General features: G+C 46.6%; 1 pseudogene; it reads left to right on the top strand.

The window, feature by feature from the left end:
* The first annotated feature begins 9,267 nt into the window (after positions 1-9,267).
* LOC107125752 lies at positions 9,268-13,922 on the top strand (annotated as a pseudogene).
* Positions 13,923-16,893: the final 2,971 nt, after the last annotated feature.

The raw sequence follows: 16,893 nt of genomic DNA, 5'->3' as shown, positions 1-16,893 counted from the left end.
ACGGTTCACGACGGATCAAAAACGGCTTCAAAACGGGTTAAAAAGGGTAATGTGAAATTCCTCACAGTCTGTCCAGTCGAGGAATAGCTGAGGTAGAATTCACACATCAGGGTTCCTTGCAAAAATCCTTCTGCAGCTCTCTGTTCCCACAGGCAACCCATCTTTGTGGAGACCTTAATCCAAATGCCTGTATACACCTGCTTGCCAACTTAGGACAACCAGTAAATCTTTCTCTTGATCACCGTCTTGGGTTCTGTTGGGGGAAGTAGGGCATCCGTTTTTCAATAGCTGAATGAATCAGAGGCGGTATGCCTGTTGCTTGTAATGGTCTGATTTTACTGTTCACATTTCAGCTTGTTCAAAAATACATGAATAAGGTTACCATATTTTGAAAAGCAAAAAAGAGAGGACATATTTCCTGACTGACTACTTCAAATAAGTGATCGCTACGACAAATCTCATTTTAAACACTGCCACTACTTAAGGTGTGATCATTGTTACTAACCAGGAATATTCCTAACCTTCCAGCCCCAAAAGAGGACATTTTCATTAGTGTTTTTTTAAAGAGCCCAAAAGAGGACATCTGGTAACCCTATCATAAAACATTGTATGCTGTGGGGAAAACATACAAAACCAAAGAAAAGACTAGTTTTCAAGTCCTCTCTCTTGACAAAGAAATGTTTCACGTATGAGTGTCTGTCAAGCAAAGAACTCCTTTATGTGAAAACTGGGGTGGTCTAGTCCTTGGGTGAGGATTGTACCAGTTTGGTGTAGTGGTTAAGTGCGCGGACTCTAATCTGGGAGAACCGAGTTTGATTCTCCACTCCTCCACTTGCACCTGCTGATGTGACCTTGGGTCAGTCACAAGCTCTGGCACAGCTGTTCTTGAAAAAGAGCAGTTTCTGTCAGAGCTCTCTCAGCCCCACCCACCTCACAGGGTGTCTGTTGTGGGGAGGGGAAGGGAAAGGAGTTTGTAAGCCGCTCTGAGACTCCAAGTGAAGGGCGGGGTATAAATCCAATCTCCTCCTCTTCTTCTTCTTCTTCTTCTTCCTCCTCCTCCTCCTCCTCCACTGGACATTGCGCCTAGGGGAACCTAAATGGGTGCCAAGCAGCAGGGACCATTTAAAAATATAAACATCAAAACTTACTAGCTCCGGGCATCATCATGCCAGCCCCGTCTCCGTGTGATCGCCAGCTTGTGAGCACGATGCCAGTACATGGAGGCAGTGTCCACACTTACGCTCCCTCCTCGTGAGGGTCAACATGCAGAAAGCAACATCACAGGGGGAGAGCATGCCCAAAGTCAGTGCGTCTACACATAGGCCTACACATAGGTACTGTGTTTTCAAGCTGAGGCAGCAGGCAGCTCTCGCACATTCATGCCTCCTCCCTCTCTTTCTCCATGCGTTCGGTCAGCATGTGCAGGGGGTCACGTATAGAGGTCTTCAAGGACAAAGGGAAGTGTGGGTATTCTCCACCTCCCGCTGTGTCATCCTGCAATTGTAAAAAAAAATATCTTTTTGTTTTGCGGTCAAATTTCAGCCAATTTATGGCAACTCCTCGTGGGGTTTTCAAGGCAAGAGACGTTCAGAAGTAGCTGGCCATTGCTTGCCCCTGCATAACCCCCCCGGACGTCTTTGGTGGTCTCCCATCCAAGTACTAACCAAGGCTGACCCTGCTTAGCTTCTGAGATCCGATGCAATTGGGCTAGCCTGGGCTATCCAGGTCAGGTCAATAGAAAAACCCAGGGACTGGGAAATGGCTGTAGATCAAGATGGGTAGCCATATCACTCTGTGGGTGCGTTCAGACGCGGCGTTTGCAACGATATAGATGCCGGTTGCAATCGGTGTACTTACCGACGTTCACAAGTAGAACATCTGCCTTCCGTCCCTAACTGTTGCAAAGCCCTTTAAACCGTTGTACTCTGCCACTAGGTCCCCAAGTGGTGGTATCCTGAGTACAACGGTTGTAATCGCTGTACCCGCCGTCTGATCGCTCTCCACCATTGAGAAACAACTTCCGTTCGGAAGCCTGAGGCTTCCGATTTTTGCCCGCAATTTTTTTTAAAGGTCGGCGATATGCGCTTGGGCGAAGCTTCGCCCTGGCGTTTGTTTAAAAAAAGAAAATAAAAGGGCCTTAGTTTAGCGTTTTGGAGGCGTCCGGGACCTCAGGGAGGCTACTTTGCTCTTTAAACTTTAAAGGTAAGTCCTTACCTTTAAAATTTAAATGTAAGACAGAGTTTTTTGCGCATGCACGAAGATTGCCAATCTATGGATGGCTGCTTATGCGCATGCTCAAACTGAGTTTTTAAAAAACGCTGATGCCCGCTGTGTGTGGACGGGCATACAGTGATGGGATCCGCAGACAGGAGGTGAGTGTGATCGCGTTTCAGCCGGCATAAACTGCACCGGTCCAACCGGTACAGTTTATGCCGGCTGAAACGGCGCGTCTGAACGCACCCAGACTGTAGCAGTAGAAAAGAGCAAGAGTCCAGGAGCACCTTAAAGACTAGCAAAATATGTCGCAGGGTCTGAGCGTTTCGTGAGTCTGAAGAAATGAGCAGTGACTCACGAAAGCTCGTACCCTGCCACATATTTTGCTAGTCTTTAAGGTGCTCCTGGACTCTTGCTCTTTTCTACTGGAAAATGGCTGGGAAAGGGTCATTCTTTTCAGTATAAGAGCCCATCATTGTAGAACTAATGAGGGCCAGAGTCAAACAAATATGAGTCAGTCGGGTGTCGTGGTTAGGAGAGCAGACTCTAATCTGGGAGAACCAGGTTTGATTCCCCAGTCCTCCACTTACACCTGGCTGGATGACCTTGGGTCAGTCACAAGCTCTTTCAGAGCTGTTCTCTCAAGAGCAGTTCTGGAAAGAGCTCTCTTAGCCCCACCTACCTCACAGGGTGTCTGTTGTGGGGAGGGGAAGGGAAAGAAGTTTGTAAGCCGCTCTGAGACTCCTTTGGGTAGTGAAGGGTGGGGTATAAATCCAATCTCTTCTCTCTTCTCTTCATTGGTGAGATGTTGCATCAGCTTATTTAAAAATGTCCTGTGCCTCCTTGGGAGACAATTCTTCCATTTTTGCCAAGAGTATATCCCTTAGGAAACTGGTTACTTATGGCTGTTGTCAGGGTTCAGCTCACTGCTTACATATCTGTCATCCTTCCCCTGGAGCTATGACTGCGACAAACATTTATTTTGGTGTAGTAATGTCTCATGTACACTTAAAAAAACAACAAAAAAACACCTGGGTTGAACGTTTCACTCTCAAGTGCGCACTTTTTGTTATTAAATCAGTCTCGTATGACTTTAGGCAACTCGTTTGGTTTGTACATGTTTTTGTTCAGTACTTCATCTTACGCATACAGCTTTGAGCGAGGACATACCTTAGACTAGTCTTCTTGAGAGGCAGTGGGTTCCAAGATTATGTCACCCAACCCTGCCAGGTGGGTTCTCATTCTGGAAGGGTCTGAATTCAGATGAACTCTTGTCTACGTGGGCTGGATTCAGCATCAGAAGACCGAGACGCTGGGTACCTCATGGGAGCACTTGTCAGACCTCAACTGAGAAGCAGGCCACTGCATAGGACACCAGTTCATGCTGTATCACTTTGGTAGAAGGAAACAGGGTATTGGTTTGGAGAGCCTTAGGTGACATGTTTTCCACTTATGAGATGAGAAGTGCCAGGACTGAGGCTAGAAACGTACTGAGAAGCCTTTCTAGTGCCCTGCATACATTATGATCCTTTGGGTTAAGGGTGGCAGACTCTAATCTGGAGAACCGGGTTTGACCCCTCACTCCTCCTCCACATGAGGCCTGCTGGGTGGCCTTGGGCCAGTCACAGTTCTCTCAAAACTCTCTGAGCCCTACCTACCTCACAGGGTGTCTGTTGTGGGGAGAGGAAGGGAAGGTGACTGCAAGCCACTCTGAGACTCCTTATGGTGAAGAAAAGCAGGGTATAAAAACCTCCTCCTGGGGGGGGGCATGGCTTCGATCATGTGCTGACCAGAAGCCATTACCAGTCCTGGACCTCTCGCTCTTAAATTGACTATTTTCAAACAAACCTGACTGAAAGTATGCCACCTAAAGCTCCTAAGGGCAAAGAGAAGCAAAAGAATGCCGGGGGAGCTCCTTTGCTAAAGGAATTTTTCGTATCGGCTGAAATTGCCAGCACCTCTTCAGCGTCTTCAGGCAATGGCGATACGAATACTGCTGACTCTCTCCTCACACCAAACTTCTTATTAGAAGAAGAAGAAGAAGAAGAAGAAGAAGAAGAAGAAGAAGAAGAAGAAGAAGAGATTGGATTTATACCCCGTCCTTCACTACCCAAGGGAGTCTCAGAGTGGCTTACAAACTCCTTTCCCTTCCCCTCCCCACAACAGACACCCTGTGAGGTAGGTGAAGCTGAGAGAGCTCTTGACAGAAACTGCTCTTTTTCAAGAACAGCTCTTATCAGAACTACGGCTTGCCCAAGGTCATCCAGCCAGGTGCAAGTGGAGGAGTGGGGAATCAAACCCAGTTCTGCTAACAAAGATCCGGAGAGTGATTTCAACAACAGTGATCAGCTTTATTGTAGGTACGAACAAGCGCTTGAAAGAAGTCATAACCAGAACAACTTAACATTGGGAGCTAGGCTCCTTTTAAACATTCCCGGGCTAACGTAGCCACGCCTATTTACAATAAACAACCAATGAGGTTGTGCGGATAACGTCCAATGAAAGTCCTTCCCTCGCAGGGAATTGGTACAGTTCTGATTGGTCGCTGTTGTGGAGTGACCAATAGCAAGTTGGCTCGGAGGAGCCTTCCTCTGGCTTGAGCTTAACATGGAGAGTTAATGCGGCGATTCACATATGCCTTTTCGAATACACCACAGAATCAAACCCGGTTCTCCCAGATTAGAGTCCGTGCACTTAACCACTACACCAAACTGAGAGTTGGGGAGACAACGTCAAGAGCTAAGGCAAGGCATGATGGATATGATATCACCTCTAGCCCAATGCATGGCGGAATTGGAGTCTCAATATAAGCAAACAGCTCAAAAAGCAGAAGCAGCATTAAAGAAAGTCGCCTCCCTAGAAAAAAAGAAGAAGCTTGGAACCACCTCTCAAGACAGTTGGTCTAGAGAAAAAACCATGATGCTGGAGTCTCGCATAAGAGACAAAAATTTGAAATTTCGTGGCTTCTCATTAAATGCTGAAGAAACAACTGACCTTTCTATTTTCATGGCGTCCTGGCTGCCTGCCTCTTTAAAATTAGAGGAGGGAGTGACCCCGCTGATACTACGAGCCTACAGAGTAGGTAAAACAACAGACTCCTCCCAGGCTGCCCTTTTAGGCAGAGATATTGTGGTGGAGCTGGCAGACTATCTGACTGAGAGGAAAATCTCGTTGGAAGCACAACAGCAGAGCGGCTTGGATTTTCAAGGAGGCAAAATACTTGTATTTCCAAACCTTCCCCCAGAAATGCTTAAGATTCGAAGAGACGTAAAAACCTATTATTTCTAAACTCCAGGCAGCAGGTATAAAATACCGTTGGTTGCAGTCAGGCAACATGTTTGTGGAATATCAGCAAACTCAATATATTGCATATGACTCTGTTTCTGGATCAGCTTTGTTATCTGCATTCGGTTTGCCTCAATTAGAGCAAGCTGAAATTCGAGCTGCAGAAAGGAAGACTCACTCACCGTTGACTCCAGTTAAAAGTTGCAAGCTTCATCTCTCTGAAGAAACAGAGGACGGTGAAATAGAGCTTGGTGTAATGCAATCTTGTAATGTTTTATCATAGCAGCAAGCTACATATTTATTAGCTCGATATATATAAAGTTTGGGAGGCTGGGAGGCTTGAGGAGCAGTCAGGTATGTGCTCTCATATTGTAGGTCATGGGGTAGGGGAGGGGATTCTCCCCTAGCTTACACTGTAAGCTTCCATAGACCCAGTGGTTTTCTGGGCTACAACTAGGGCTGCCAAGTGGGGGCGGGGGGCGGGTAAACCCCCGCTTTGGAGGCCCGATTTCCGCCGTCACGGAATCGGGCCCCGGGGGGGACCCCACCCCGGCGTGCCTGTCAGCCGGAGGGGACGTGACGTCGATCACATTGGGGGTGTGGCCCCGATCATCGGAGGGAAAACTCTATGGTTTTCCCTTCGACGATCGGGGCCACGCCCCCAACGTGACCAACGTCGCGCGTCACTCCTGGGACGTGCTGGCGGTGTGCGCGCGCGAAGCTGAGGAGAGCTCCCGGAGCCTGGCGATACTCCCCCGCCGGTTAGGAGATTCGACTTGGCAACCCTAGCTACAACATATACTTTATCAGTTAATCAACTGTATTATCAGATCAACAAGAAGATAAAAGATGCTGGAACTTAGGAAGCTAATAACTATTATGTTTCAATGCATAATTAATGATCATTTTGAAAGAATGAAAAAAGAAGAACACTGTTTATGTAAAGAGATACAAATATAATGTAGAGATATATAACTTTAATTGATTTAATTTAGTTTAAATATTAGAAGAGAAGAAGAGGAAGAGATTGGATTTATACCTCGCCCTTAGTGAAGTGTCTCCGAGCGGCTTACAAACTCCTTTCCCTTTCACAGAGCGAGTTTGGTGTGGAGAGCCAGTTTGGTGTAGTAGTTAGGTGTGCGGACTCTAATCTGGGAGAACCGGGTTTGATTCCCCACTCCTCCACTTGCACCTGCTGGTGTGACCTTGGGTCAGTCACAAGCTCTGGCACAGCTGTCCTTGAAAAAGAGCAGTTTGTGTCAGAGTTCTCTCAGCCCCACCCACCTCACAGGGTGTCTGTTGTGGGGAGGGGAAGGGAAAAGAGTTTGTAAGCCGCTCTGAGACTCCAAGTGAAGAGCGGGGTATGATTCCAATCCAATCTCTTCTCTTCTTCTTCTTCCCCTCCCCACAACTGACATCCTGTGAGGTAGGTGGGGCTGAGAGAACTCTGACAGAAACTGCTCTTTTTCAAGAACAGCTGTGCCAGAACTATGATTTGCCCAAGGTCATCCAGCAGCTGCGAGTGGAGGAATGGGGAATCAAACCCGGTTCTCCCAGATTAGAGTCCGTGCACTTAACCACTACACCAAACTGGCTCCCTATTAGATGATGATATATACAATTTATGTACCTTTTTTGGATGTTATCTACCCCTTTTTTGGTTGTAAGTAATATAGTTCTTCAAATAAGTAATAATTTTAAAAAACCCTCCTCCTTCTCCTCCTTTTTGATGTCATAAAATAATATGTAGGGGTCTAGAATAAGTAACATGCAGATGAAGCCACACTGTCCATGTTCAAGAGAGCTGTGAATATAAACCTCCTGTTTTTGGTTCATGAAACGAACTCTCTGCAAAAGGGTGTCTGATGCAACTTAAAGACACCCACCTTCTCAATTAAGGTCATGAAAGGAACAGTGGGAAATTTAAATAGGCCGCCGCTACACCCCACCTTGAGGCAGAATACTGAGAGGAGAGTCTGGCCTGCTGCCAACTTTGCTGAAGAACATCACGATATAAAGCACCCATAACGTAGGTCACTCAAAACTACTATTTATCTTGACTCAGCCGGAGCACGCGGGGTTGTGGCGCTTCAGCTGTGAATCCACTTCTCCCTCCTGTGGGTCAGGTACCTATTTCTTAACCAAATGCGTGGCACTGAGTGATCTTCAAGTTTTCAAAATCCACGGAACTCGCAAAGCGAGAGCGGGGGGTGGGGGAACCTCACCAGACGTAGACAGCACTACTGGAAATCCATTGCCTGTTTCATGCTTTACACGACATTATCTTGTGGCTGCAGCTGCCAGAGTACTCTTAGTAACTTCTGCCCCTGTGACTAGGGTGGGTTGTGTTGTGTATTGCACTAGTGATGCACCCTCCCAGTGGGGCACATTTCATGAGTATGGTGCATAATTGCATGAGCTGCCCTAAACATTTGAGCAGAAGTCCTTACATGGGATTGGTGTGGGACCCGACACGGGATAGTTTCCAGTCCTGCAAAACACAAAATGCTCTACATCTTACAACAGCGCTACAGATAACAATTAGAATTTCAACAGCCAATCCACATGCAAAAGAACCTCCTCAGGAAAGCTCCTCCATTAACATGTTACAGTCTGGGGAACTCCTACAAGAGAATGACTCAGCCCTACCCCACCTTCCTGAGTAGATATAAATTACCTGCCTACCATTTTTCTTCTCAGATTGACACTGAGAGTACTCCATCTTTCTGTGTTATACCTCTGAGGACGGCAATCACAGCTGCTGGCGAATGTCAGGTACTACAGTGCCAAGACCACGGCCACACAGCCCGGAAAATCTACAACTAAAGTGGGCCTAGTGTTTATACTTATTTATGGCATTTGTGTGCCACTCCCTAGGGTTGCCAGGTAACCCTGTCCACCAGCGGGGGATGAGGGGGTAGGGTTGCCAGATCCAGGTTGGGAAATTCCCGGAAATTTGGGGATGGAGCCTGGGGAGGACAGGGACCTCAGTGGAGTACCATGCCATAGGGTTCACCCCCCAAAGCATCCATGTTCTCCCGGGGAACTGATCTCTGTAGTCTGGAGATGAGCTGTAACTCCGGGGGATCCCCAGGTCTCACCTGGAGGCTGGCATCCCTACAACTCCTCCCCGCAAGGCAGCTCACAAAACACCACTGAAAGACAATTCCCCAAATAGCCCAATTAAGCGACACAAACAAACAAAAATAGATACAGGCCTGATCCTGGTTGCCAAGGCCTCCTAACCCAGGCTGGGGCTGCCAGCTCTGGGTGGAGAGATTTTTGGGAGACGGAGCCTGGGGAGGGCAGGGTTTGAGGAGGGGACGGACCTCAGAAGGGCACAATGCTATAGGCTCCGCCCTCCAAAGCAGTCATTTCCCCCCAGGGACCTGATCATCTAGAGATCAACAGCAAGAGAGCTCCAGGCCCCACTAGAGGTTAGTGACCCTAACACAGGCCCCAGCCTGCAAGCCAAGAGCCCTTTGGCTCACACCTCTGGCCCAGGCCTGTAGCTTGCGCGGGGCCCATGGGGCCTGCCCCCCTGGAGAGTTTTGCGGGCCCCCTCCCCAATCATCTGCTTTCCCCTCCCCCCGATCACCGTGGAGTGCTCCAGGCTTCCCGAGCAGGGAGGAGGAACCGGTGAAGCCGGCCGGGACATGTGGGCAGGCACGTGGGCGGAGGCGGCTCCTTAGGCAGCGCCAGGCACCGGTACAGGGCCCGGTTGGAGTGAGCCAGCTATTAATCGGCTGCTGCTGCCAAAGAGCTGCCATGCCCAGCAAGCTGCCAGCCGAGAAGGCGCAGCTGGTGGACGACTACCTCCAGCACCACCTGGGCGGCTCGGCGCTGCCCCCCAGCCGCACGGCCAAGACCCTGCGGTGGGTGGCGGATGAGCTGGAGAGCCGCGAGAAGACGTTCTTCTGCTCGGCTTGCAGCCCCACAGCCTCGGAGCCCGGCGGGGTGGCCGCCCACTTGAGCCGGGTGGCGGCGCAGATGGAAGCCGACAGTGGCCTGAACTGGGGCCGGGTGGTGGCGCTGGTCGTGTTCACCGGCAACCTGGCGGCTGCGCTGGCAGAGCGGGGGGGGGGCCTGCGAGGTCGGCGCCCTGGCCGAGGCGCTGGTCGCCTATCTGGCGGGGGAGAAGCTCCTGAGTTGGCCACGCCCAGCAGCAACTCATTAGCATAATAGGGCACACCCAACAGCAGAAACTCATTAGAATTGGCTACTTTAGGGGTGTGTGGCCTAACATGCAAAAGAATTCCTGCTACAAAAAAAGCCCTGGGTTTTGACAACAAACAAGGTAAACAGAATAAGAAGCAAAAGGTGGGTGTGGCTGGATGACAACACTTCTGGTGACATGGGGGTGTGGCCTAATATGCTAATATGCTGTGCTGTCAGGGTGTGGCCTATTATGCTAATACGTTTCTGCTGTTGGGTATGGCCTGTTATGCTAATGAGTTCCTGCTGGGCTTCTTCTACAAAAAAAAAAAGCCCTGCCTAGAATAAAACTTCGTTGGTCTTAAAGGTACCACCGGACACAAACTTTGTTCTGCTACCCCACCTGAATCCATCCAACCTAAATCATAGATGTTGTGAGGCTAAAACAGAGGGAAATGGGATATAAAAATAACCAACCAGTTGGCATATTTTTATTATCAAAGATGAATAGACTTAACGGCATTAAGCGTATTCACGATTTCTGCTGGACTTACATGCCTACATTCATCCAGAATATGTGAGGGGAGGAAAAGTAATTTATGTTCCATTGTTACAGCCAAGGACTCTGGAGGGGGTAATGGTTTTGCCAAGAAAAGGATCTCCGTCTCCCGAGGGTTTACAAACCAATTAAATTATACAAAAGATGTGGCGATATAATTGAGATTTTTTTTTTAAATAATAGGTCTGTTTTATAGAAAGAACAAGAATGACAAAAAGTTTTGTGGCACGTTAAAGACTAACACGCTGATTGTGATATCAGCTTTCACAGACAAGAACCTACCTCTGCTGATATCAGAAGTCAACACAAAGCGAACACAGGACCAAAGGGCATGTAACAGGTATGTTCGCAAGCTTATTTTTCACATCTTTCTGCATGCTTTGTACCTAAATGTTTTTCAAGGGAAGAACCTATAAAGGGAGGTCAACTACAATGTCAATTTCTTACATTTTCAACTTTCCCCAGAATGTACCATAATCATACAGTTGCTGAACTGGTTAATTTCATTGGAAAACTCTTTTTTATTTTTATCTTTCTTTCAAAAACAAACAAACAAACAGAAAAAAGAACAAGGGAAAGAAACTTAAAATCCAGCAACTAAATGAAGTTAAATAAAAGGGAAAAAGGACATACGGAGAGATAAAAATATAACAATGGTGGCGGATCTATATGTACGTTTTTATAAACGGTTTCCAAATATCTAAAAATAAGTCCAGACACAATCGTTGTCTATATGCCATGCATTCACCTATTGATAGAATACTAAGGTCTTCAATTAATCGATTTACCAGAGGTGGGCTTTTATCTTTCCAATGTCATAATTTCTTGAGCGCCTGGAGTGAGACCAGTTTTGTAGGTGGACACCTTTGTTTACAGAATAGTATTTCAATTGTTATTTATGAGAAGATTCTGATTAAATTCAATTTATTATATTGATTAGTTTGCAGAACTTGCATGGGAAATTTGGAAGCCAAGCTGATAACTATGGACAGTTACAAAAGCTCCTTGATGTAAACAGGTTTAGGTGTGGTGGATTGAGTCCTTTTAGTAACCGCTGTTTGCTCATAAACCTGCCGTATCACTCATTCTCTTCATCCTGCTATACGACTTGGCCTTTTTTCTGATCACATGCTGATCACATGCAAAGATGTTTAGATGGACCTACACTTACATTATGACACTGTAAGATATGGAAAATGTATATAATGGACAAAATCACTTATTAGGTGAATCAATATGAATCCCACCCTTCTTGTTTAGATTTTGTTGAGATTCGGTCCACTATATTATATCACTTGCAACAGTATGAAGTGGTCCCAAAAAACTTAAAATCTTTAGTTCTAATATATGTATGGTATCTAATTTATATGAAGTGATGTATGGTTTTGCTCTGCTTCAATGGATTTGTTTCTTGATCTGTTTGTTGATTTAGTCTGTTACATTGTGTTTTGTTTATAAAATGTTAAATTAAAAAAAAACCCAATTGTTTCATCTCTACTGATGTTTGCTTTTCTGTATCCATCACACTGTTTGTGTGCCGGAAGGTTCTTCACCTTGTTGCTCAGGTTACCCTTTTTACAGGCCGCTCAAATACCCCACGGACGTGAGTCCCCACGGACGTGAGTGTTTTCAGTGCGCACTTATATCCTTCCTAACTTGTCGACTGAGGCATGCGCAGTGCTTTTCCCAGGCTGAAGAGGGTTGGCTCGGTTGAAGAATGATGTTACCTCTGAAAGCTTGAGCCCCAATCAAATCAGTTATTCTCCAAGGTGCCACAGTGCTTGTGGTCTTCATATTAAATGCCTGATCTGGCAAACTCAGCAGGCAAAAGTCATGCCAATCAACAGATGCCCTTTTATGGCCGAACAAATAACATTCAAGCCCCTCTTTGGCCCTTGTTTATGCACAGAATATATTTACTTTCCCCACTCTCCAGTGGAACCTTTGGTGACACATAGGTACCTATTAGCATGCCAGACTTTTGTACTAGAGAATTCAAATGACAGTGCCATCTGCGATGTCTACCGCAACAAAATCCAACTTCAGAATTGTGGGAGACCTCTCTGGGCTGGGTTCCCTGTGAGTTTATTACATTCTCCGGAGTACATTTGCGGCAAACTGCTAGAATTATGCATGAACCGTTTACGGTTTTGTGCACAATTCCCCCCCCTTTAAAAAAATACACAAATCAATGATTATACACCGTTAGGCCTCATGCACTCACTTGTGTCCGTGAAATTCTCGATGCAAAGTCTACATTTGAGAAATATTGAACTCTATAAAAATGGACTTGTGTTGTATGTGTCTTAAGATACTAGAAATAACTGCAAGGATTCCTTCAGACGCCTGGGAGAAATCCCAGTTTTACTGCTTCCCGAGTGAGCCCGGCAGCCTCCGAGAGCTTCAGATGCCTTCTCTGTATTTACAGCTGTTGTTATAAGCGCAGGGGAAACAAATAAATATGCAAAGCCGCACCGTGCTTTTACTGCCACCAAGCAAGCCCAGTTTGCAAAAGGCTTCTCCCCGAGCTTCTTGGCCGATGCCGCCTTCAGAAGAGCTTTGGTGAATCAGAGGGTGAGGAGGCAGATACCAGCAAAACACGCAAACCAAACATTATTTGGGGGATGCTCAACAATGAAGCCGCCACAGCGGGAGGGCAGGTAAGGGAGACGAGTGATGAAGGAGGCATGAAATCAAAAGTGACAAAGAAACAAATCCTGCTGGAAGGAAGATCCGATTTCCTTAAGCAGCATTTGACACGCACTCTGAATCCAGGAAGACAATTAGCTTGCCGAAAGTGGTCAGCAACATGTTCCCTTCTGCTAGGAAAATGGGTCTCTTCCGTGAGTTGCTGGAAGCTGATTAAAGAGCCAAGCCTCCCCGAAAGAAGGCTCCTTTTCAGTAGCAGTGTGCAGTGCTCTGCGCACTGGAGGGGAGGTGTTTCATTTACTTGCCAGGCAATTGATTTCCTCTGATGCCACCGTTTGCCGCACATGTAATTTAAGTATATAACAATATTTTTTGTGGATGCATATGAATGTCTTCACTGTGAAGAGTGCTATATGGAAAGCAGTATGGTGCAATATATATAGATGCGTTCAACAGCTGTGCACCGGTACATCATTCAAAATGTCCTCGGCATATCTCTGCATGTGTTTCTCATAATTATCTTGTGTTTTGTCTATAGTTACGTAATCTGGGAGATGAACAGAGTTACAAAGTCCTTTCGCTCTCTTTGCTTAACCTGAGTTTCACTGACTAATGTATTTTGAGTACACCCAAATGCCATTTTCAAGCTAAAATAGTGCATTTTCTTTTTCACAGGCTTGTTATAAAGGCATTCCGAAAGTTACCTAGATGCAAAATGGATCAGCTTTTGGTCCATATGCGATATCCGTGCACTGAAATTCAGCCCGTTGTCATGCTGAAAAAACTATGCATGCTTGTGCGCACTTCTTTCTGCAAGAGCATACTGCTATTAAATGCTCTAGTGAAACTTATTAAAATATACCCTTTCACATACTCTGGATATCTGTGTAAACGTGGCAGCCATTGCTATAATGATTTAAACTGTGTGTGTCTTTGGCACTGGTGGGCAGAGTATAGAAAATGTTTTAAATATATAAATAAGCATAGATTTGGCTAGTGTTTTATTATTTACCCCGTAACTGTTTATTTGCCTTTAACATTACCTGTCCCATAGGAGTAAGAGTGTATTTTTTAAAACCCCACATTAATACAGTGTGTGTGCGTGTGTGCATACATACATTTACAAACAAAAAGGAAAAGAGCATAAATGGGTTTTTATGTTATTACCTCTCCCACATATTGACTTCAGCCATCTGCAGGAGAAGGGAGTCTACATGCTTAGTATGAACCTTAGGACTGCAGTGTAAATACACTTTCACAGGAGTAACCCCATTGAATAAGATGGGATTTGCTTCTGAGGAGAGCTGCTGAAGATTGCTCTTTCGCATAATGGTCCAAATCAGCTTTTAAAATTATTTTTATGTTGTTAAAAACTATTTTTTCCCCATTCCAGTTTTCAGAGTAGCTGTTTTCCAAGGATGTTGCTTACTGGTTTGATCTTAAAAAATAAAATAAAAAAATACGGCCCTGAAAAATCTCTGAGTTGACAGGGAATATTTTCCCCACTCTCAGCTGGAGAACCACTGAAGATCTACAGTGGGTTGGAGTCCTGTTACTGGTGTTTGCAACACTCAAGCACAGCCCTGCTCCCTGCAATGGAGATGAGTGCTGGAAGGGACGGGAACTGCATGTCTCCTGTGGCAAGATACTGTCGTGTGAAAACTGGAACAGAAACATTATCTTGCAAAAAATATTTTATGTTAGAACTATGCAAAAAAAACAACACACCCCAACAACCATGGAAAAGTCCTTGTTTCTATAACAGGGATCAGCGACAGGTGGCCCCAGGGCCAAAACTGCCTTTATGCATCAAACGTTTCCCCCAATTACCACACATAAGAACATAAGAGAAGCCAATGTTGGATCAGGCCAATGGCCCATCTAGTCCAACACTCTGTCACACAGTGGCCAAAAACACCAGGTGCCATCAGGAGGTCCAGCAGTGGGGAAACTAGAAAAACTAGAAGCAAAACATGGACATGGATAGAGATCAGGGGCTGTAGCCAAGGGATTGACCACCAGCAGTCTTCATCTGCAATCCCCACTGTAGACAGGTGCTCCTCCTGAAAAGGAAACATGTGCGCGCATCTGCAACAGTGTGTGGATGTGGAGGGGGATTCTAAATGCGAGCAATGAGTCTCAGCCATTGGGATGGGCCACAGAGTGATTTCTTAAGCAGTCTTCCTATAAGCAGGCCAAAGCTGTGGCATCAGGCAACACTTTTCAGTGGGTGCCAGTTTGCAACCATCATCTGGTTGGTCTTTTTCTGTGGCCATTTTACAATCTTAATGTCGTGTCCCCCCCCCCCCATTTTCTACAAAAGCCGCCTAGCCCAACCAAAGTACCGTTGTGTGCAGGAGAAGCAGGGGCATAGTGGGACTGCTTAAGTAGGTGATGGAACAGCTTTCTGCTGCCTTGTGGCTCTAAAACAAACCAACAAAAGTCCTATAGGATGTGTAGTACTGCTGGTGCACATATTTGCTGAGTTGGCAACCATTGGGGAGAAGAAGAAGAAGAAGAAGAGATTGGATTTATATCCCGCCCTTCACTACCCAAAGGAGTGTCAGAGTGGCTTACAAACTCCTTTCCTTTCTCCTCCCCACAACAGATACCCTGTGAGGTAGGTGGGGCTGAGAGAACTCTGACAGAAACTGCTCTTTCTCAAGAACAGCTGTGCCAGAACTATGGCTTGCCCAAGGTCATCCAGCAGGTGCAAGTGGAGGAGTGGGGAATCGAACCCGGTTCTCCCAGATCAGAGTCCACGCACTTAACCACTACACCAAACTGGGGATTGGGGCAGAGAGTGGTCATGAGCGCAGAGATAGAAATCCCAGAGGGACACATGCCTCTTGGACTCCAGTTTGATTTGTGAAAGGATTGCAGAGGGGTAGCCGTTCTAGTCTGTTGTATTAAGGTGAAAGTCCAGTGGTGCCTTAAAAACTGAAAACATTTATTTCAGTGTGAGCTTTTGTGAGTCACAGCTCACTTCTTCAGATATGTGAAGGGGGAGCTCATACCGTGAATTCATCCTATGGGGAGAGTTACAGGAGGGGGAGGGAGGGTTGCCAATCTCCAGGTGGAAGCTGGAGACCTGGGATCACAATTGATCTCCAGGCGACAGAGGTCAGTTACCCTGGAGAAGATGGCTGCTTTGGAAGGTGGAGTCTATGGCATCATGCCCCACTGAAGTCCCCTCCCCTCCTCAACCCCCCTCCTTGGGCTCCAGACCCCCCCCCCCCAAAAAAAAGTATTTCCCAATCTGGAGCTGGCAACCCTAGGAAGAGGGAATGAAGCAGAGATGTTTGGTGTGCGTGCTGTCACAGATCTTTCAATTGTAAATTCTCTGTGTCAGGGGGTGAAAGAGAGGAGCCGGGGTGGCAAGGCTTTGTGTAACTCCTATAATGAATCAACAGAATTAGCAGTTGCTCATATGATTAGACAGGCCAGGGCGTTTGAACAGGTAAGAAGAGTAGCGTAGTTAAATGGGGTAATCTTTCTCATAAAAAGAAACCCAGTATGATCTCCCCCTTCACATATCTAAAGAAGTGAGGTGTGACTTGGGGACGCTCTTAAAAGGCGCCGCTGGACTTTTGCTCCATTGGGGAAGTTGATCGGTCTGGCTCATCTGCCTGGTGGACCAAGTCAGACCCGCTTCTACCAGCAAAGCAAAGCAAAAAAACTGGTGCATTCCGGTAGACGGGACTGGCCCTGCCTTGGTGCTCCATGCTGTAAAGTTGGTAGTGCCAAGGTGCAGCTTTGTGCTATTGATGAGTTGAGTGTTAATGCGCAGAATCAGATTCGGGCACTTCCACCCACACTAAGAAGAAGAGATTGTAAGCTGCTCTGAGACTCCTTTGGTTAGTGAAGGGCGGGGTATAAATCCAATCTCTTCTTCTCTTCTTCTTCCCTTCCCCTCCCCACAACAGACACCCTGTGAGGCAGGTGGGGCTGAGAGAGCTCTGACAGAAACTGCTCTTTTTCAAGAACAGCTGTGCCAGAACTATGGCGTGCCCAAGGTCATCCAGCAGGTG

The sequence above is a fragment of the Gekko japonicus genome, unplaced genomic scaffold (genome assembly GCF_001447785.1).
Source record: "Gekko japonicus isolate JY-2015 unplaced genomic scaffold, Gekko_japonicus_V1.1 scaffold2971, whole genome shotgun sequence".
NCBI lineage: Eukaryota > Metazoa > Chordata > Lepidosauria > Squamata > Gekkonidae > Gekko > Gekko japonicus.
The sequence above is the reverse complement of the archived record's forward strand: the minus strand, read 5'-3'. Positions and strand labels throughout refer to the sequence as shown.